At 48.3% G+C, this 22,714-nt stretch overlaps 1 protein-coding gene across 2 annotated transcripts in view; it reads right to left on the bottom strand.

The window, feature by feature from the left end:
- Positions 1-22,714, bottom strand: part of RTTN (rotatin) — a 978,768-nt gene that overhangs the window by 357,488 nt on the left and 598,566 nt on the right. The gene's annotated exons all lie outside the window — the stretch shown is intronic.

The raw sequence follows: 22,714 nt of genomic DNA, 5'->3' as shown, positions 1-22,714 counted from the left end.
AAGACTTCAATGCAGTAAAGTACCCGGCGCTGGATGTCTTTGGGCTGACAACACGAGAACACCTCCTCCGTCTAAGTCAATCACAACCTGGTGGGTCTCTTTACGGGTTTGCGATGTTTGGAATCCTAGAACCCCAGATGTGCTGCATACTCACACAACTCTGCTTCGCACCATACCATGTCTCGTATAGATTGCATCATTCTCCCAGCCACAGACCTCTCAGCTACAACGAGAGCGACAATGCTTCATATAAATGCATTTCAGACCACTCCCCACAACTCCTCCTGTGGGGATTCCCTGCCCCCCCCAGACTGCCCATGGGGCACCTAAACGCATGGTTCCTCACTGACGAATAGTTAACCACACATTTGGAGGAGGAACTTCGGTCCTACATTGACTTTAATGATGGTATGGTTGAGAATGTAAGTACTCTATGGGTGGTGAGCAAGCCAACTGTCCGTGGATTTGCGGAAAGATACCGAGGATGAAAAGAGAGAGAGCTCCAATGCGACATGACTGACCTGGAGGCGTGTATGCTATGCACTGAGAGAGAACTTGCCCTTTCTCAGACAAACACCTACCCACCAACTAAACTTAGACAAAATGGCACTCCAACATCTTCTCTTCCATGAAGCCCACCAATGCTGGCATGAAACTGTCCAGCGAGTGTACAAGCATTGAGACAAAAGTAGTGTTCTGCTTTACTGACCAGGTCGGAAGAGTTAGTCAATGTCGTACAAGACATAGTAGAAGCAACCTTCGCAGCTTACTAACGTGTCCTTTATACGCAGCATCCCCACCCCTCTGTGGCCCGCATTGGGGGGAGGGTCCCTCAGGACCTGGATCTGGCGACCTTTGTTGAGCTCCGCAAAACTGATCAACCCTCTAAGGATTGTGGGGCATATTGTCCCACATCCCTTATCAATAATGATTTAAAAAATCCTAGCAATCCAACTTCAAAAGGTCATTACCTCCCTTATTCATCCGGACCAATGTGGCCTCATGCCTAATCGTAGCACGAGGCAGAGCATACAGTGCCTACTGTATGCTCTTGCTCACAGACACAAATTACCGGAAGGCCTTTTCCTTCACTCGTTGACTTCGAAAAAGCCTATGATACAGTGGACCAGGAATATCTGGGGGCAGTTACTTGAGAGGATGGAATTCGGGTCCTCGTTCCGTAGAATGATATCCCTTCTTTAGTCACCCCCCAAAGGCCAGGTCATTATTAATGGGGTGCTGTCTGACTCCTGCCCCATTGTGAGGGAGCCCACAGGGCTGCCTCTGTCCTCCCTACTTTTTGTTCTTGCCATAGAACCTTTGGCGAGACTGATCAGATGAAATGCACAGATTGGGGGGTGGAGTTCGGGGATGGGGGAGTGGAATCTCTGGAAGACAGGATTGCCCTCTATGCCGATGATGTCTTATGGTGGAGCCAGCAGTGATCGGCCCAAGAGCCCTCAAGCTTCTTCAGCTATTTGAAGAGGCCTCTGGCTTGCGTCTGAACGCAGAACAATTCCTCCTGGTCCCATTGCTGGGCTACAATTCATCTTGTGGATAGATATCCCCATGTGCCACCTCAACTTCAAATACCTAGTGATCCACATCACCACAATGCCCGAACAGGCCCATGTCTATTATCTTAACACACCTTAAACAGAAAACCAAACAGAGCTCGGATGCAGGGCACACTCTTCCTCTTAATATACTAGGCAGAGTGGCCCTGACCAAGATGATGGTGCTGCCCTGATTTCTTTACACCCTCCAGACTACCCACATTATAGTCCTGAGGTTTGATATTCCGGAGGTGTGTTTTCACGAAGTGAAAGCACTGCTACGTTCTTTTCGTTGGAGAGGACACCCCCTCTCCCTGGCCCCACCCCCCCCAAGTACGGCCCATGTAAATATCTGAGACTGGTCTCTGATGGAGGGATTGCTGCTATATATAGTCAGCTCTCTTACAAGGCATCTCATCTCCTGGTTGTGAATGAATGGCTGACTTGTGTTTGGAACCACCCCACAAACCGCCTGGAACTCAACAGTCTCAAGCTAAATGGGGTGTGCTTGACCATCTATATGGTTGTCTGATACTTCAAACGCTTCCAGCGATCACCAGAGTAATACTTTCCATATGGAGGAGGGCCATCTGTCTTGTGGGCTGGGAGGGCGACCTGATAGGCTCCTCTCTGGCGTGTTCGCTGGCTCATGTAGGTATCGAGGCTGGAGGGCTTTCATAAATGGGACCTAATGGGAATCACAACACTAGCTGACCAGTGGCGAGGTTCGACCAAATGCTCATATGCAGACCTTTAGTCCCAATTGTGTCTCTACCACACACAATTCCACAAATATCTTCACGTGCGACATGCCTTGGGTTTCTACATGTCGCAATTTCAGGACATACCAGAGTTTAATCCTCTTGAAGCAAAACTGTTGATGGGGGGGGGGGGGGGGGGGGGGGGGGGAGAGGGGTCGGGGGATGTGGCAGGGTCTCCTAGCTGTAGTGTACTTTGTTCAACAATGGTCCCGAAAAGTTGGGGCACCTTTGCAAGACTTGGAAGGACTAGCTTGAGGAGCTTGATGAGGTTGAGAGGGAGGCTTGCATGGCCCCACATAAACTAGTAATATTGGCATGCCTACGCTTGGTGCAACTGTATTATTTCCACCACACATACATGTCCCCAAATGCCTCCACACCACTAGTCTTCTCTCCGATTCCAACTGTGGGAGGTGTGGGACCAGCCAAGCTGTTTTTTTTTCACATGGTATGGCAATGTCCCCCTATAACTAGATACTGGTACGCAATCGAACAAACACTTTCAGCTGTTCTAGAAATCCCAGAACATAAGACTCCCAAACTGGCACTGTTGGGTGTGGTGGGGGCATGGGTGGTCTTTGGGGGGGAATAGAGCCTTGGTGGGCATTACAACTCTAGTAGCCAAAAGAGGCATTGCCAGGCCGTGGAGGACCCCAGCTCTGCTGCGATTGGCCCAATGGTGTGCTAGGATGAACTGGTGCTCCAAACAATTAGAACCAATTTATAAAGCCCAGGGCTGCCCTAAGAAGTTCTTGAAAATTTGGGGCAAATTATGTGAATCCTATGAGTTGGTTGTCTAACTGTACGATGCCTAATGTATGGTTGTCTGAAAGGTGGAAAATAAAATGTGGGAGGGAAGTATCAAGAAAAGAATGTGAGAGGTACAGAAAAACTGTTCCTCATGATTTCTGCATCCTATTTTGCAGTGCCTTCAATGTACCTTTTTATGGGAAAATCAATAAAAGTTGTTTAACAAAAAACATTCAGTTTGATGCACTTGCACTGCTCCCACAAATCAAACTGAGGATACCAATTTATCTCATTTTAGTCTGAAGTTGTAAATTCCTTTTCATTTACAGAACGTTTTAAAATGTTCAATTTTACATTTTACTTCATTATTTATATACACTTTATTAATCTGTTAATATTATTTAATTTTCTAAGCTGTCGTAGACCTCATTAGTAGGGGTCGAGGATCCCCAAGGGGTCTCTGGATCACAGGTTAAGAAACAATGATCTAAAAACTTACTTCCTTATTTTGGATCTTAAAATTGGCAATGAGCACCAAAGGACAGGAAAGGAGGAGGGTTACCGACTTCCTAACAAACCCATGATCTTCACATCATATACTAGGGAGTTATAAGGGCACGCCAGTATGCCAATTGTGGAATGCACAAAGGTCCTAGGCAATCAAATTTAGAGGGGGGAGAGCACAATCACCGGGGTCCTGACTAGCAGGATCCCAGTGATAACTGTCTAAACACACTGATAGCAGGCAAAAAGTGGTAGTAACCATGCCAAAAAGAGTGCCTTTCCTACATACAGCCAAGAGACAGTAACCACTAGTACCTGTCCAGAAAGTTTGGGGGTGACCAGGGCAAAAAAGAGGACTTTCCTACAGTGAACTTGATTGTGAATTGCCCATTTCCACATTGTTTGGGCTAGAAGGGACAGTGGAGATGAACGTGTCCCGCCTTGTTTCTTTAGGGAATACATGGTAGTCATATTGTCTGTTTTTATCAAGACCGTCTTGTGTTTGAGAAGTGGCTAAAACGCTTTTAAGGCAAGGAACACAGCTAATAATTCTAAATGGTTTATGTGATAATTTTGCTGTTTTGAATCCCATTTCCCTTGAATGGTAAGGTTGTTGAAATGAGCTCCCCAACCTGTCATTGATGCATCTGTTATTGTGGTCTGAGCCACAGGGTTTTGAAATGACCGCCTCTTCATTAAATTGATGAGATTCCACCATTGAAGGGACCTTTGCGTTTGGCGGTCTAACAACACTAGACCTTGCAATTGACCCTGTGCTTGAGACCATTGCTGTGAGAGGCACTGTTGCAGTGTTCTCATGTTTAGTCTTGCATGCGGTACTATTGCTATGAATGATGCCATCATTCCCAATAGTTTAATGATAAATCTTACAGTGTATTGTTGATTTGGCTGCATTTGTGGTATGAGATTTTGGAAAGCTTGTATCCTTTGTGGATTTGGATAGGCTAAGGCTTTTTGTGTATTTGGAATAGCACCTAGATAAGGTTGCACCTGTGCTGGCTGAAGATGGGATTTTTGGTAGGTGAGAGTGAACCCTAGTGTATGTAGGGTCTCTATTGTGTATTGAGTGTGTTGTTGACATTGTATAAAATTGCTTGATTTTATTAGCCAGTCATCTAGATAAGGAAAGACATGTATGTGTTGTTTTCTTAGGTAAGCTACTACTACAGCTAGACATTTTGTAAATACTTTTGGAGCTGTTATGCCGAATGGCAGAACCTTGAATTGGTAATATTTTCCTTCTATTACAAATCTGAGGTATTATCGGTGAGCTGGAGGGATGGGTATATGGAAATACGCATCCTTGAGATCTAATGCAGCCATTTAATCTAGTTTTTGTAGTAGTGGAATGACATCCTGCAGAGTTACCAGGTGAAAGCGTTCTGACAGGATACATAGATTTAGGGATTTGAGGTCTAGGATGGGTCTGAGTGCCATCCTTTTTTGGGTATGAGGAAGTATAGTGAGTATAATCCTGTTCCTTGTTGAGAATGTGGGGCCAATTCTATTGCCTGTTTTAATGGTAGCGATTGTACCTCTTGTTGTAATAGAACATTGTGTTCTGGGGACAATTTGTGATAACGTGGAAGAATGTTTGGAGGGGTAGAAATCAATTCCAGGCACTAGCCATTGAGGATAATTGGCAATGCCCATTGGTCTGTGGTGATATTTTGCCATTGGGAGTGGAATTGCTGCAGTCACCCCCCACAGGAGATGTGTGGGTTTGAGGGATGATTGATAAGTCACTGTTTAGATGAGGTAGTGGCTTATTTTGAGGCCTGGAATTTGCCTCTGGTTCTAAAGTGTTGGCCTCTATAAGAACCTCTATATCCCCCTCTCTGGTACTGCTGTTGTTGCCCTGGTTTTGCCTGGGAGGTAGAAGCCTCTGTGGATTGTGGCTTGAATCCTCCTCTAAATTGTTGCTTATGAAAGGACCTGCTTTGGCAGTGTCTGAGTCCTTCCTGGGTTTTTCTATGGCAGTGTCAACCTCAGGACCAAACAGGTGTTTTTTATTGAAAGGTATATTCAGCACTGCCTGCTGGATTTCTAGCTTGAAACCACAGTAACGTAGCCATGCGTGTCTGCGTATGGTTACAGCAGTATTCACGCTTCTAGCTGCTGTATCTGCAGCATCAAGGGTAGACCGCATTTGGTTGTTACTTATGGCCTTACCCTCCTCAACAATCTGTTGTGCTCTTTTTTGGTGTTCTTTTGGTAGGTGTTGTAGGAGTTTCTGCATCTCATCCCAGTGGGCTCTGTCATACTGTGCCAGCAAGGCTTGCGAGTTGGCAAGTCGCCATTGGTTCGCAGCTTGTGTCGCTACCGTCTTGCCAGCAGCATCGAATTTCCTACTCTCTTTGTCAAGGAGAGGAGCATCCCCTGACGACTGGCTTTTAGCCCTCTTCATGGAAGCTCTCACAACCACTGAGTCTGGAAGTACTTGGTTGGTAATGTAAGCAGGGTCTGTAGGTGCAGGCATATATTTGTCAATGCGTGGTGTTAAAACCCTAGCTTTGACTGGCTCACTGAATATCTCATCTGCATGCTTAATCATGTGAGGTAGCATTGGGAGGCATTGATATCGTGAGTGAATGGAGGATAAGGTATTAAAAAGAAAATCCCCTTCTAAAGGTTCACTGTTCATAAACACCCCATGGTACGCTGCTGCTCTAGAAATAACCTGCGTGTATGCTGTAGTATCTTCTGGTGGAGAAGGTTTGGAAGGGTATAAGTCCGGGTCATTGGCAGGAATAAGATCCGGATCAAAGAGATCCCAAGAATCAACTGTATCACCATGAGAATATTGTGAATGAGTTGGTGAAGGTAAAGGTGGTGGGCTAGTGGGTGGGGGCAAAATAGAAAGTTGTGGGGAATGAGGGGGAGAAGTATGCATAGGTAATGGCATCTCCTTCCGTTTAAAAATCTTTGCTGGTGGTGGTGCAGTATCTAAATGTTCTTGGAAAGTCAACTTTCTCTTGGTCTGTAGAGGAGGTGCTGTAATTATTCTGGCAGTCTCTTTATGGATATGAATCCTTGATTGTCGCTCATCCATGATTTCAAGGATGGGTTGAATCTCTGTGTCCTCAAACATGATCAGATGGTCTATATGACTGTTCATCAAGTTATTTTGAACTCTGCTTAAGATGGCTTGAGAGTCCTTCTTCCAAATAAGAAGACTTTTTCGGCTCTGAAGACGATTGTTTTTTCGGGTCCGAAAATACAGCCGGTTGTTTCGGCCACAAGGCAGGACATTGAAGCTTCGACTCCGAAGAGAAGGGACACCGACTCAGTTCAGAAGTTGAGCTTTTGATGGACTTGCTCGACTCCAGTATTGACGGAGGTGTGGCCGAACCCAAAGGTCGGTCAATGAGAATCTTCTTCCGAGTCAAACCACGGCTCTCTAGCAGTGGTGCATCCAAGGCCTTCAAGGACTTTCTATGAGTGGGAGTAGGGGATAGTCGTACTCACGTGCTGACCAGCAGTGATGAGTCTATCTTACTCCGAGTCTTCTTAGGAGTCGGTGTTTCTGATGGAAAGTGCTGTCTGCACCTGTCCTTCCTCCATGGTGTTGATATGTTCAGTACTCTTTGACGCCACCTCTCCCTTCAAAATGGGAGTCTCTGGGCTGGGGCGGGGTAGCCTCTCAGTGCCCCCAGACTTCTTTGAAGGGCACATTTGATGCTCTCTTTGCATAAACCGGTTTGTGCCAGTGCAGGAACTCCCTGTTCCTGCTCGGGTGCAAAACCACAGAAAGGACAGGGGCGTGACCACGCCCCTGTCCAGCCCCTCCCCTAGGGAGATCTTTGCACCTCTGCAGGTGACCCCCTTCATTCTGCAATCTTGGAAATAAGATGTACAGAGGCCCCTGGGAGCATCTGACTGGTTAGGCCAGCTAGGTGAAGTCCCTGATCCACTCTGATGGGTGGCTCACCACAGTGTCCAACCCCCTTTGAGGGTTTCCTAGGGGCTACCCTGAGGGTGGCTCCACAGATTCGTCGAGCAAGACTCCACGAGGAACACTCTGAAAGACACTTCTGCAACCTGGCCTCCGGAACCGCTGCTGGTCTGCCTTAGGAATTTAAACAAGACAGTATCCAGCTGGGAGGGTTCCCACTGCAACATTGTTTCTTCAGCTCATGCCAGAATTCAGCAATACCCATGGATGTTTATCCTCCAGGATCAAAAAGAACATGTTTGCACCAGGAAGCAAGAAGGAATCTCCCTTGGAGTGAAGGAGTCACTGCCCTGCATCTGCAGTCACCTCGACAACAACAACCAGGAGGTGGATTCTCCAGTCCCACGGACATCAAAAGGCTCTCCAGGTCCAACTTGTCTTCTGTCCAACTTGGGAGATGGTGGGCCTTTGCTGTAGCCACTGGGACGAAACAGAGACTGTTGCTGTTCACAAGGCTTGTTGACTCTTCCTCCCAAGGATCTCCCAGCTCCAAGAAGCCCCAGTCTCCAGCGCTTTGCAACTCAAAGAACAGCATCCACCCTGCAACTCCTGCGGCATGGGACTCCTTTGTTGTGCTGCTGAGGCCTCCCTGCGACTCCCTGCGTCTGTTGCCAGTGGGTCCTCATGTGGCTCCAACAATTCCTACAGGCTCTCATGCTTGCTGAGGGCCAGTCCCGACTCCCCTCCAAGTGTTGAGTAGATTGGACCTCGTTAGTCCCCAAAATCCTGCAAACTTCCCTATAGCTTCTTCCTGCCTTCGCGCCAATGCTTGTTGGTGGTGCTGCTGACCACTGACCCCTCCGCAATCTGGCGCCCGACATGGGACAGCTCTTTGGTGACTCCAAGGATCTTCCTGCATCACTGGACTCTGCAGCTGTACTCCTTCCTTCACCGACCAGCAGGACCTTCTCTCAAAGAAGGATAGGCATTGCCTACCTGGACCCCCTGGACATCTCCAAGTGGTCTGGACTCTGTTCCCTTCTTTTTCAGAATCTGGCCCTGAGTTCCACCGACCTGGTCCACGGGTTGCGACAGCAGCTGGACAAACGAGGCTCCTATGGACTCCAAAGAAGGTTTATGACCTCACTTCACCCCTATGCACATGGGCTCCCTGGTGTAGGTACTCCACTTTCCTGGGTATCCACGGGTGGGGCCATGATCGAACCTCCTTGTTCCAAATGGGTTCCTCGGGGTCCCCTGCTAAGTGTTTTAGATCCCGAAAATTCTGACCGCGACCTGTATTAGCCTATGGGACACCCAGCAAGATAACACCTCTGCACACGGGCACCTGGGAGATATTTATTACTTACCTTGGGTGATTTCGTACTCCCCCAGCTCCTGGGGTCCTAACACACTTACCTTGGTTGGACACCTCCATCCTTACACCACTTTCTTAGTATATGGTTTGCCCCCCACCATAGGGTCCCATGTACTTCAATGCTTTTCCTGTTTGTTACTAAGTATGTATTTTTTGTGTGTAGATATCCGTGGAGATATACCAACGTTAGGATAACAATAGTGTTATACTTTATTTTAGTAACACTTGGTGTGGTTCTTTCTTATGTGAACAGCACTGACTGACTACTGTGGTATTGTAAGTGCTTTGTACTCCTCACTGATAAGCCGGAACTGCTCTCCACAGCTACCACTAGACAGCTTTGGTTATCTAGGCATCAAAACACTATCACTAAGGGTTGCCTGTAGTCAGTATAGGGTGCCACACCATAGGTGTACACCATAAACTGGGCCAGCCTCCTACATCAAGACTCTTTGAATTTCTGTTAGACTGGACAAGTGGAAAAGAGTCAATATCATGGAAGGCCAAAGCAGCCTGTACCATCAAACTACCAGGAGTAGGATGCCTGAGGAGACAGGCTAGATCACCAAGAAACATGTTGCTGCCAATGAGATATAGCTAGATCAACAGGGGCCCCTGTATCACGCTCAGCACTAGCCCCCAACAAAATGTAATGTAGAGCTTCACTATAAAGAAGCACCGGATCAATTACTTTTTGGCCTTGACGGAGGACATCAATCAGAGGCTCAATAGTCAATTCCACAGATTAAAGTGTTATATCCAAAACCACAGCAATTCACATCAGCATGTCAGGCAGAGAGGAACTCGCCTCATAGCAAGGCCAGGGGGCAAAGGCGGCCCAAGGCTGGGGAAGGGTCCAAGCCACTAGCCACATCTAGGTCAGACATACAGCTGTCCTTCATAGGAGGCTCAGCAGCGTGAGAAACGGCTGGCAGACACTACAACTCTTCCCCAGCATCTCCAAAACCATGTCCCTCAGAAGGACAAATATGAGGGGACTACCCAGAAAGCAGAGAGAGGGTGTCATAGACAATCGGCATGACTGACACCGTACCTGACATCGACTGGCGCCAAGAAGGGGATGTCTCAACATCAGACGAGGAGAGAGGGATGACGTCGATTGGCACCTCCAGTAGTGTTGCCTGAGTCAGCTGATCAGAAACAGACGCCAAAGGTGGAATGTCCGAAGGGCTGTACACCGGCTCCATAATGGCTTCGACAATGGAAGTATAAGGCCTACTTGAAGCGAAGGGCAAACCTGCTGGCATGGACACAGTCATGACACTTTGCACCTCCTTGGGGCCCAAAGGCGCTCCAGGGGAAGGTCATTTTCCAAAGATAGCATGAAGACAATCATAATATTCATGCATATGGGTCACAGTTGCCCTGACCCTGGGAAAGGGAGGGAAATGCGGGGTAGACTCTGGCCTCGACTCTTCAACCGAGGATTCGTGGGAGGCCGCAGTGGTGTCGGGAGATGCCGTGACTGACTGCTTACATCATGACTTACTGCATGAAGTCGATGGAGCTTGATGTCCACGAGAGTGATGCCTGGAAAGGGCCTGTGAACTGAACTTACTGCGAGAAGGAGGCTGTGGTTGATGGGAAGCCTGGGAAGACTCCGATAGCTGTGCTGCTGGAAGCTTCATATGATGCTCCTGCAGTGCCTTCAGGCGAAGTTGACAACAGGAGTTGCACTCTATGGAGTCATGGTGCTCTCCCAGGCACCACATATAAATATAGTAGGGGTACGTGGCTGACATTTGTCGTCCACAGGACCCACAGGTTTTGAACAGTGAAGATAGACATAAAAAGCATACAGTTCCATTGATGAAATAGTCGAAGTAGGCCTCCAACTGTTACCGGATCCGCATTGCAAGAGTGGAAAAGTGCAAGAGTGGTGCATTGGAGAAGAGGTTATATGTACTCCAGTGGTGTCACATTCAGTGGATGACGTTAGTACAGAGTGGTGTGATGCACAGACATGCTGGTGATTTTTTTTTCCAGATCCAGTCTCGCACCTCGGGAGGATTCCAAAGCAAGGAATCTGCAGCTAGATGTCTCTATCAAATGGTGCTCACACAACACCCCCTACTGGTATAAGGGGTTACCAATCCTTGGCTGCACGTATGTTCTGGCCCCACTGCCACAGCGTTCACCATGTATCACTTGACAGTGGCGCTCCCCTGGCACTCTGGGGTTACCAACTTTGTCCTGCACACAGGCAATAACCTGAAAGGTGCAGCAGCCTCCTCCTCACACCTCGTAAAGGGAGTCCATTCGAAAGGACTCCCCACTGGACCTCGCTCCCTCCAATGCTCTCCTCTTCCTCACAGGGCATTTGGCAAGCAGGCAGGCTATGCTGCTCTAGGGCAGGTAGTCTTGGATTCCATGTGTGATATCCCCTCATCCAGCAGGGAAACTAGAAGGCCTTGACCCCAGTCCTGGTCACAGGCATAAGTCTTGCACAGTTTAAGGCTAGGGTTATAGTCATACTGGTGGCTATCCCAAGTCAGATTGACATTCTAGTGACCAACAGATGAGTTTGACATTTCCCTGATAATGACGAGTCAGCTGATGGGTGGAAGTTTTGGGATGGGTCGGAGGTGGGGGGTTAGAGATATATTGGGGTTGAAGTTGTGTAATACCTGTTGACTTATTGGTATCTGTTGATCATTATTCTCCAGCTGCACCTGCCAAGATGTGCCTGAGGAGTCTGATGTTTGTAAAGATGCTTTGGCTTTGTATGTAATGTTGACTGCTGAAATGACAATAAAGACATTTAAATAAAAACAAGTCCTGCAGAGCTTCCCCATCTCACACAGCCCGTATGGCTGTTTGGCAGACAACAATGTTGTAGGTCTCAACATTCCCTTCTTATAGTCCACTTACAGACAACAAGTGTGATTTAGAGTTTATTCTTGGAAGTTTATGTTGGGGGTCTGTTTCTGCTAAAGTGACTATTTCTCTGCCCTCTCTTCCTCTTGAAAACAGTCAGTCACAGCAGGTGTGACTCCAAAGCTGACAGTAACACATCACGAGCCACTGGAGTGTCTAGGATTTAGGCTTGGATGTCAGCCACAGTAATATGTCTCTCAAAAGGTTAGCCCAGGGGCCCAGACCTACTCTTTATGATTCTCATATCTGTCCCATACCCTTCCTGAGATGTGCCCAGGCCAATTCCTTGTTGCCTCCCAGTGAATCAAAGAGCACCCCTTTGAATTGTGAGGGAAGACTGCATCTCCCCTCCCAGCTTACAGGAATTCAGCAAATACACATCTGTCTAGGAAGATTCCTCTACCTCCTCTCCTTATGCTTCACCATGAAGGGCTGCATCTCCCAAAATGGAACCTATGATCCTCCATGTATTGTACCATTCGCAACCACACATATACCCAGTGCATGCATACAGCATACATATACTGCACAGAATTGTATCCTTCCTGTACTGTACCCCCAATAGGTACATGTATGCCCAGCACATACATTTAACATGTGTGCATTGCACAGCTCTACATCCTTCATGTATTACAAAGGGGCATTAACCACACAGCAGCAGAACTTTAAAAATGAGTTAGCCTGTAGGCCTCACTCTAGTGACATAGCTTACCAAGCACTTGCAATGCAACGGGTCTCGCATTTGTCCGAGTTAGAGCTATTAGCAGTTGTAAACTCACAACTGGACTTTTCTTGCCTCATTAAATGGAAAACACCCAAAAAATGAGCACAATCGCGCAGCTAAACAAGCGTGATCGTGCTGCAAAAAAAGTAGTCCACAAACCAGACGGAAAACAGCGTGCCTCGTATGTTTTCAGTACTTGGTCGCTGCGCTCGAGGAGGGCTAACCACCAGGAAAAGGCATGATGTACGCAACCAGATTTTAAAAGGCAAGCCCACGAACCAATGAAAGACACTGACGTGACATGGACGGGCCTCCGAGCCCTTTTCTAACTACGCAGACTCGACCCTAAAAATGACATGTTCACTCCAAATGATTACTACATGGTATGCTGCCACCACCATGCTCACGCTGCTTAATTCCTGGTGAAGGCTGTAGCCTTCCACCACTTAGGGTAGTGCTTTGGGAACCCCTTTCATTCCAACAAGACCACAATCTGTGAAACAGGCCTACGTAATGGCACACATGCATGATCTAGGTTTACCTCTAACAAAAATCAGCATTAGGGATCATGACACAAATATGGCTGGACACTCAGGTCATGAGTGCACGTCCATCACCCAGAGGAGGACCTTTCAGTTTCCAACATCTGCCATGCTAGCAGCACAATCATTGAACCTTCTCCTAGGCGCCCCTTATTAGAGCAGTGATTGGGCCTCGACTTTTCAAGCAGCAGTAAGCATATCAGTATTTGGGCCAGTCAGGCCCAATTGGGTGTAGGTCCTACGTCATACACCAATTGAAGAATTTTTCACTTGGCTCTGCAAATCTTCATGGCTGAAGAGCAGCAGCAGAGTGACTCTAGGTGAGCAAATGGGATGTACTCGCGAGTCAGGCAGTTTAACTGTAGGATGCATATCATGATGAGGAACTTGATGTGCACCCAAACAGTGTAGCTTAATGTTCACTTAGTGGAAAGTGGGGGGGGGCATATGACAATTGGAGAAGGTCTGAGTACTGCTTTGCCCAGTCTACAGTTGTTAATATGATGCAGCATGGCTCCCGTTTGATCTTGTCAATCATCCGCAGGAAGAGGTGAAATGGGGTAAAGGTTCTAAATTGTCAATGTCTTCTGGTGAAATATCATGGTATTTTTGTTGGTTTTGGTGGCAAAGAGTGGGACCTGGTCTCACCCATCTGTGAGATACTCTTTCCAAATGTGCATCACTTAGGTTCTACTTGCTTAATTTTCCTAATGATTTCCTAAACGAGTCTTAACACTTGTAGGTGGATCACACTGGGCACTCAGCTTTCATGGAGATGATGTATTCTCTAATTCCTTAGTAGCTAAGCTGCCTCTGATTGCACCTGGGAATGTTTTCTTTCCTGCTTTTTTTTTTCACATAAGACATCAATGTTGTGTTGCATGTATGTAGAAATACTGAAGCATTTCAAATGCTGAGAGGAAAAATGGCATATGTTTGTGGATTGCTCTGAGCTCGAAAAGGTTTATATGAAGCATTGCATACAACTACGCCCAAAGGCCTTTCGCTGCTACCTCCTGAAGGTGCATAGCCAACATCTGCCTATGGAATCATTTGTTATGATGTCAAAATGTAAGTGTTCAGGTTGAAAGTGAAGTCCAGAATGTGGCTTCTGTCAGTCCTCAGAGCAAAGTCCATTTTGCGCATTCTACAACCCATAAGTTTCCATCAAGGAAACCTAAGACTGTGTCAACAGAGCGTGAAGCAGCTCATTTAGTAGCCACCTGTATGTGAAAAAACAAGGAATAAGGATGCAGAATGCCGCCATTCCCAGTAGAGAATTAAAGTTACACCTGGAGATAATGGGGAGCCCTTGGAGCTGGTGGGAAATATATTTAGTATGTTTGGATGTGAAGGGAAACATCATCCTTTTGTTTTGACCAAAACAGTACCTAGAAACAGTATACTAGTTGAGGAAACTAGGAATGGAGAGGGCTTTGCTTAATTTAAGGTTAGACATAACTTGAAAAAGAGTTGTAAGCTTGAACTACTGAAAGCATTTGCCTTCGACAAGTGATGAACAGAACCAAGAAATGGAAAAGAGCAGTCATCTACCTGTAACTGTAGACATTTAAATTGCTTGGGATATGAAAATAAGCATCATACAGGTCCAAAGATGTTACATACTACCCCTCTTGGAGAAGCAGAAAAAAATCCTTGGAGGGTAATCATAAGAAATAGCATTTTTTAAACATATTTTTAGAGCTGGCATATATCTAACAGAGGACACCAAACTCCAGATTTCTTCCCAACAAGAAAGACACTTGTATAAATCCTTTGATTGCTGAAATTTGGGTAAAGGCTCAAGGGCTCCATTGAAGAACATACCTGAAGCTGCTGAAGATGGAGGTAGGCTTTGTCCCACACAAGAAAGCCAGGCAGTATGTGTATGTAATCGAGGGTACGGCCCAGACTGATTAGGCTGGAACGTGCCGCTCTTCGCAGGCCCGATGCCGCAGCAGCCCCGCTGAAGTCCGCAACTCCGTGGAAGTCGCTGCACCACGTCGTGACCGACGACGCTCGAAGTGTACGGATTCAACGTTTCGCATAGACGCCGCGATCCCCGACTTCGCGCATTGGCTTGTTTTCACTCTTCACCAAAGGTACTGTACTTGGGGGTCTACACGACTCTGTGTCCGGCGCCGCTGGTGTCTGTTTGTTGGGAACGACTCCGTCACGACGCAGTGTTAACATCTCATTGAAGCATTTTTGTTTCTAAGCGCTATTTTTGAGCTTAATCTCTAAAAATTCATAACTTGACTTGTGTATGTCAGATTTTTGTCGTTTTGGTCTTGTTTTGTTTAGATAAATATTTCCTATTTTTCTAAACCGGTGTTGTGTCATTTTGTAGTGTTTACATTAAGTTACTGTGTGTGTTGGTACAAATATTTTACACCTAGCGCTCTGAAGTTAAGCCTACTGCTCTGCCAAGCTACCAAGTGGGTAAGCAGGGGTTAGCTGAGGGTGATTCTCTTTTACCCTGACTAGAGTAAGGGTCCCTGCTTGAACAGGGGGTAACCTGACTGTCAACCAAAGACCCCATTTCTAACATTGGTGATCAGCGGTTGGGATTTGGACTTGTATTTGTACTTGACATACAATAATTAAGTGTACACTACTGTTTGAGTTCAGACCACTACGTGATCACATACTACTAGTCTTGTGATTTTTGTTTTTTTTTCTATTTGGACTGTTTTTGCTCTGCATTCAGTTTCTTTTTTCGCTGATCCTGTGATTGACTTTTCTGGAACTTCATTTTGGAACTTGTTTTCTGCATTTGGAACTTTGCACTCTTTTTAACCTTTCATCATGTCTCTACTTGGAGATGCATCAGTTGGAGCTGACTTTGACCTTGAGAAATTGGAGAGTTATACCAAAGCTCAGTTGAAGCAGTTCTGTTAAAGTTTTGACTGCCCCATTAAGAGCTCATCGAGGAAGGAGGAGCTGCAAAAGGCGCTGAGGGCCTGGTTGACAGCCAAGAGCACTGAAGGGCACACAGAGGATGAGGGAGATGAGGATGTTCAGTACACAATGGTATTGTGGGTGGGCCGGTTATGTCCAGGGAGAAGGTCTCCAGGGCAGGTAGCAGTGTCTCATCCAAGGGTCTGACACCTGAGGAGTTACAGGACAGACAGGCAGAAAGGGAGTACCAATTGGAGCAGAGGAGGTTAGCCCTTGAGGAGAGGAAGTTAGCGATGGCTGATGAGCTTAGCTTGAGAAAGATGATCATAGAAACCAGTCCAGTAGAGATGGTGGCAGCAATCCTACCGTGCAGCCTGAGAGAAGGGTACACATCCCAAAAGACCTTGTGAGGGATTATAAGAGGGAGGATGATATCTACTTGTGGTTCAAGGGTTATGAGTCAGTTCTCCACATGAACCTGGTCCCTGAAGCTCATTGGGGGGGCAGCCCTGTGGAAGCATTTTGAGGCAGAGGGGAGGGACACACTGACAGCCTTAGGGGATGCTCAGGATCTCACCTACCCTGTCATAAAGGAGGCCTTACTTCCCAGGTATGGTCTCACCCCTGAGCAGTACAAGGAGAAGTTTAGATCCTACAAAAGAAAGGAAACCCAAACATGGTTGGAATGTGTTGATTCTTTTTGCAGGTCACTGCATGGTTGGGTGAAGGGCAGTAAGGTAAACACGTATGAAGGGCTTTACAATTTAATTGCTTGGGAGCACTTGTACAGTTTATGTTTTCCAGAGCTGCGCCAGCACCTCATCGACAGCAAGCTGACAGACCCCAGGAAGCTTGAGCAGGAAGCGGACCGCTGGGAGAGCACCAGGGTCCAAAAGAGGTATGGGGGAGACCACGCCAAGGGTGGGCAGGGTCCCTCTCAGAAGAAAGGGGGGGTAAGGGCAAACAGGGGGAGTTCTCTAAAGGGCCCCAAACTGATTCCCAGGGTAAGGATTCCCAACCCCCCAGTGAAAAGAAGCCACGACTGTCCAAAGGGAAGCCAGTGGCAGGTGGTCCCCCACGTAAGTGTTATGCATGTGACCAGGTGGATCATGTGAGGGGGGGACCCCAAATGCCCCAAAAGTACACCAGCACCCACTGGTGCACCGTCCCAGGGTTTGGCCAGTGTAGCGGTTGGGGAGGAGTTGGTTTCAGGTGGGTGGGAACCAGCAGAAATGACCCTTGTCTCACTAGGGGACAGTGAGATGGTCCAGAAAAACCTAGTGCCTGATAACACTAAGAAGTACAGGCAATGGGTGACCATCAATGGACAGAGGGTGGAGGCTCTGAGAGACACAGGAGCCAGTGTGACTACAGTGAGGAGTCACCTGGTGTCTGAAGAGCAGATTGATCCCCGGGTACTTCACCAAGTAGTTGCGGTAGACAACTGAGCGCCTCTGCAGAGTGGCGCAGGTTCCCTTTGAATGGGGGGGGGGAGGGTCTCAGGTTCCTGGAAAGTAGCTGTGAGTCCAACCATGCCTGTTGATTGTTTGCTAGGTAACGACCTGGAGGATTCCCCTTGGAAGGAGGTGGAACACCGGTCTCACTTGGAGATGTTGGGTCTGCCTGGGTGGGTATGCGTATCCACCCGGTCTATGGCAGCCAATCAGGGTAGTCAAGAGCCCCTGGAGCCTGAAACAGTGGCCCAGGGGACCGCCAAGAAGAGGAAGGGCAGGGGGTGCGGGAAACCGGCCCCTGAGGTTCCCACGGTCCGGGAGGAGGCTGAGCCTGAGGGTGACGCCCTGGAACCTACAGGGGAGCCGGTGGCTGAACTGGGGAAGGTCCCTGAGCTGTCACAGTGGCAGCAGGAAGGGGGACCCACCAGGGAAGCATTCTGCACAGCGCAGAAGGAGTGCCCTACTCTTGAGGGGCTGTGGCAGCAGGCTGCAGCCCAGGTGGCTGGCGAGGCGCCAGGTACTCACCTGATATATTGGGAGGATGGCCTCCTGTATAGTGAGCCTAAGGTTCCTGAGCCTGGGTCAGCTCGTATGCTGGTGGTACCCCAGTGCTTCAAGGCCTTCCTACTCGGGTTGGCTCATGATGTGCCTTTGGCAGGACATCTAGGGCAGGACAAGACCTATAAGAGGCTTGTCTCCCACTTTTACTGGACCTTGATGCACAAGCAGTCAGCTGCTTATTGTAGGTCTTGTCAGACTTGTCAGGCAAGTGGCAAGAGTGGGGGGAAATGCAAAGCTCCCCTCCAACCTTTACCCGTAGTCAGTACTCCCTTTGAAAGGGTAGGAATTGACATTTTGGGGCCACTGGATCCCAAGACAGCCATGGGCAAAAGGTTCATCCTGGTCTTGGTCGACCATGCCACACGGTACCCAGAAGCCATTCCTCTAAGGATGGTCACTGCCCCCGTGGTGGGACGTGCCTTGATGGGAGTTTTTACCCGCATGGGGTTCCCCAAGGAAGTGGTATCTGATAGAGGTACAAACTTCATATCTACTTATATGAAGTCTCTGTGGAAGGTGTGTGGGGTAACTTACAAGTTCACCACCCCTTACCACCCCCAAAGTAATGGTCTGGTTGAGAGATTCAACCGCACCTTGAAAGGCATGATTCACGGCCTGTCAGAGCCCTTGAGGCGTAAGTGGGACGTCCTCTTGCCATGCCTTCTGTTCGCTTACAGGGAGGTGCCTCAAAAGGGACTTGGCTTTAGCCCCTTTGAGCTCATCTATGGCCACCCTGTGAGGGGACCGCTCAGTCTGGTGAAGGAGGCTTTGGAGAAAGCTCCTAGTAAACCACCCCAGGATGCATTTAGCTACATGCTGGCACTAAGAAACCAGACTGCCCGCTTCAGGAGTCTCGCTCAGGAGAACCTGGAAGCAAGCCAGGAGGATATGAAACAGTGGTACGACCAGAATGCCACTCTGGTTGAGTTTCAGCCTGGACAAAAAGTGTGGGTCATAGCACCAGTGGAGCCTAGGGCTCTCCAAGATAAGTGGACTGGGCCTTTTGAGGTGGTGGAAAGAAAGAGCGAGGTCACCTATCTGGTAGACTTGCAATCCCCCAGGAACCCTTTGAGGGTCCTACATGTCAACCACCTCAAACCACACTTTGAGCGAACTGAGCTATCCATGCTCCTAGCGACAGATGACGGGGCGGAGGAAGAGAGTGAGCCTCTTCCTGACCTCCTGTCTGCAGGAGAGAAAGATGGGTCTGTGGAGGGAGTGATCCTCTCCCCCTCCCTGACTGAGGAAAATCAGAGGGACTGTCGCCACGTGTTGGGACAGTTCGCCTCGCTGTTTTCCCTGATCCCAGGAGTCACACACCTGTACACACATGATGTGGACACTGGGGACAGTACACTTGTTAAACATAAGGTTTACAGGGTGACTGACAGGGTCAGGGCTTGCATTAAGGAGGAAGTCTCCAAAATGTTAAACCTAGGGGTCATTGAGCACTCCAGCAGTCTTTGGGCCAGCCCAGTGGTATTGGTCCCAAAGGCTGCTGCTCCTGGTGCCACTCCAGAACTTAGGTTCTGTGTGGACTACTGGGGTCTCAATGCGGTCAGCAAGACTGACGCACACCCCATCCCCCGAGCTGATGAGCTCATTGATCGGTTAGGAGCTGCCAAGTACCTCAGTACGTTTGATTTAACATCTGGGTACTGGCAGATCGCCTTAATTGAGGGGGCAAAGGAGAGGTCAGCATTCTCTACTCCAGATGGGCACTTCCACTTCAATGTGATGCCCTTTGGGATGAAGAATGCCCCTGCCACCTTTCAGAGGTTGGTCAACCAGGTGTTGGCAGGACAGGATGAGTTCAGTGCCGCCTACCTGGATGACATTGCTGTGTTTAGTTCCACATGGGAGGAACACCTGCAGCACCTCTGGAGAGTGTTAGAGGCCCTGCAGGAGGCAGGCCTCACTATTAAGGCGAGCAAGTGCCAAATGGGGCAGGGTTCTGTGGTGTACTTAGGACAGCAGGTGGGGAGTGGCCAGGTGGCACCACTACAGCCTAAGATTGACACGATTCTGGCTTGGGAGCCTCCCAAGACCCAGACTGAAGTGAGAGCCTTTTTAGGTCTCACAGGATATTACCGGAGGTTTGTTAAGGGATATAGTACCATTGTTACCCCCTTAACTGAGTTGACTTCTAAGAAGCAACCCAAGAAAGTGATCTGGACAGAGGCTTGCCAGAACGCTTTTGATGCCCTGAAGGCTGCCATGTGCACAGCACCTGTGCTGCAGGCACCTGACTACTCCAAGGAGTTTGTTGTGCAAACAGACGCCTCAGAGCATGGTATTGGAGCAGTACTCTCACAGCTTAATGAAGAGGGCCTAGATCAACCCGTACCCTTCATTAGTAGGAGGTTACTACCCAGGGAACGTAGGTGGAGTGCCATAGAACGTGAAGCATTTGTTGTGGTCTGGGCACTTGAGAAGCTAAGACCCTACTTGTTTGGGACTCACTTCCGAGTTCAGACCGACCACAGGCCCCTCAGATGGTTAATGCAGATGAGGGGTGAGAATCTAAAACTGTTGAGGTGGTCCATTTCCCTACAGGGGATTGACTTTACGGTAGAACATCGTCCTGGTACAGAGCACGCCAATGCTGATGGTCTGTCCAGGTTCTTTCGCCTTAGTGATGAGAACTCCCATGAGGTTGGGTAGTTGCTCCCCACTTTTAACTGGGGGGGGACAAGTGTTAGACTTTTCATCCTTGGCGTGGTCTCCCTTAACTTTTTGCCTCTGTTCCCCAGGTTGTTGATGTGTGCTGGACTATGATTTTACTGTTTTTGTTACTCTGGGCACTTTACCGCTGCTAACCAGTGCTAAAGTGCAAGTGCTCCTGTTTAAAATGTGTACGTAATTGGTTCTCCATGACTGGCATATTTGTTTTACTGTTAAGTCCCTAGTAAAGTGCACTAGAGGTGCCAGGGCCTGTAAACCAAACGTTACTACAGGGCCTGCAGCACTGGTTGTGCCACCTACACAAGTAACCCTGTAATCATGTCTCAGACCTGCCACTGCAGTGTCTGTGTATTTTTACACTGTAAATTCGACTTGGCAAGTGTACCCACTTGCCAGGCCTAAACCTTCCCTTTTCTTACATGTAAGGCACCCCTAAGGTAGGCCCTAGGTAGCCCCAAGGGCAGGGTGCAGTGTATGGATAAGGTTGGACATATAGTAATGTGGTTTATATGTCCTGACAGTGAAATACTGCCAACTTTGTTTTTCATTGTTGCTAGGCCTGTCTCTCTCATAGGATAACATGGGGGCTACCTTTAAATATGATTAAAGTGTAGATTCCCCTAGAGAGTAGATGGGCATGTGGAGTTTGGGGTCCCTGAACTCACAATTTAAAAATACATCTTTTAGTAAAGTTGATTTTAAGATTGTTCGTTTGAAAATGCCACTTTTAGAAAGTGAGCATTTTCTTGCTTAAACCATTCTGTGACTCTGCCTTGTTTGTGGATTCCCTGTCTGGGTCAGTTTGACAGTTGGGTTGTTTTTCACCTCGCACTAGACAGTGACACAAAGGGGCCTGGGGTGTAACCTGCATTTTGTGATTAGCCATCTCTGCTAGGAGGAAGGGGTGGAGTGGTCACTCTCATCTGAAAGGACTGTGCCTGCCTCTGACAATGCCGGCTCCAACCCGCTGGTGTGTGTCTGAGGCCTTGCCTGGGCAAGGCAGGATTTCACAAGTAGGTGTGAGTCCCCTTTGAAGAAAGGTGACTTCAAAGACTAAAATGGGTATAAGAAGGGCACCCAAATCTACAGACTTTAGAAACACTTCTGGAACCAAGAGGAACCTCTGCCTGGAGAAGGGCTGATAGCTGAGGAAGAAGTGCTGCCCTGCCTGTGACTGTGCTTTGTGGAGCTTTCCTGCAGTGCTGCTTCTGCCAGAGTAAGAGGGCAAAGACTGGACTTTGTGTGCCTTCCATCTTGTGAAGAAATCTCCAAGGGCTTGAGTTAGAGCTTGCCTCCTGTTGTTTGAAGTCTCAGGGACAGCAAAGACTTCTCTCTGCCAGCACCTGGAGTCTCTGGAGAGACTCCTGCTCTGACAAGTGGTGCCCTATCCAGTCCCTGGGCCCTTGAAAGGAAAGCTGGTGGAAATCCAAGGAAATCGACTTCGGACGACTCCGGACCGACGCCGCTGCTGAATCCGGTAACGCCGCCTGCAGCCGACGCCGTGACCTTCGCTGGAACGCGAATCTCTTCACAGGCCCGACGCCGCAGCAGCCCCGCTGAAGTCCGCGACTCCGTGGAAGTCGCCGCACCATGTCGTGACCGACGCCGCTCGAAGTGCACGGATTCAACTTTTCGCACAGACGCCGCGATCCCCGACTTCGCGCATCGGCTTGTTTTCACTCTTCACCAAAGGTACTGTACTTGGGGGTCTACACGACTCCGTGTCCGGCGCCGCTGGTGTCGGCTTGTTGGGAACGACTCCGTCACGACGCCGTGTTAACATCTCATCGAAGCATTTTTGTTTCTAAGCGCTATTTTTGAGCTTAATCTCTACAAATTCATAACTTGACTTGTGTATGTCGGATTTTTGTCGTTTTGGTCTTGTTTTGTTTAGATAAATATTTCCTATTTTTCTAAACCGGTGTTGTGTCATTTTGTAGTGTTTACATTAAGTTACTGTGTGTGTTGGTACAAATATTTTACACCTAGCGCTCTGAAGTTAAGCCTACTGCTCTGCCAAGCTACCAAGTGGGTAAGCAGGGGTTAGCTGAGGGTGATTCTCTTTTACCCTGACTAGAGTAAGG

Source organism: Pleurodeles waltl, chromosome 2_2, assembly GCF_031143425.1.
Source record: "Pleurodeles waltl isolate 20211129_DDA chromosome 2_2, aPleWal1.hap1.20221129, whole genome shotgun sequence".
NCBI classification, from domain to species: Eukaryota; Metazoa; Chordata; class Amphibia; order Caudata; family Salamandridae; genus Pleurodeles; species Pleurodeles waltl.
Note: the sequence above shows the minus strand (reverse complement) of the source record. Positions and strands in the feature narration are given on the sequence as shown.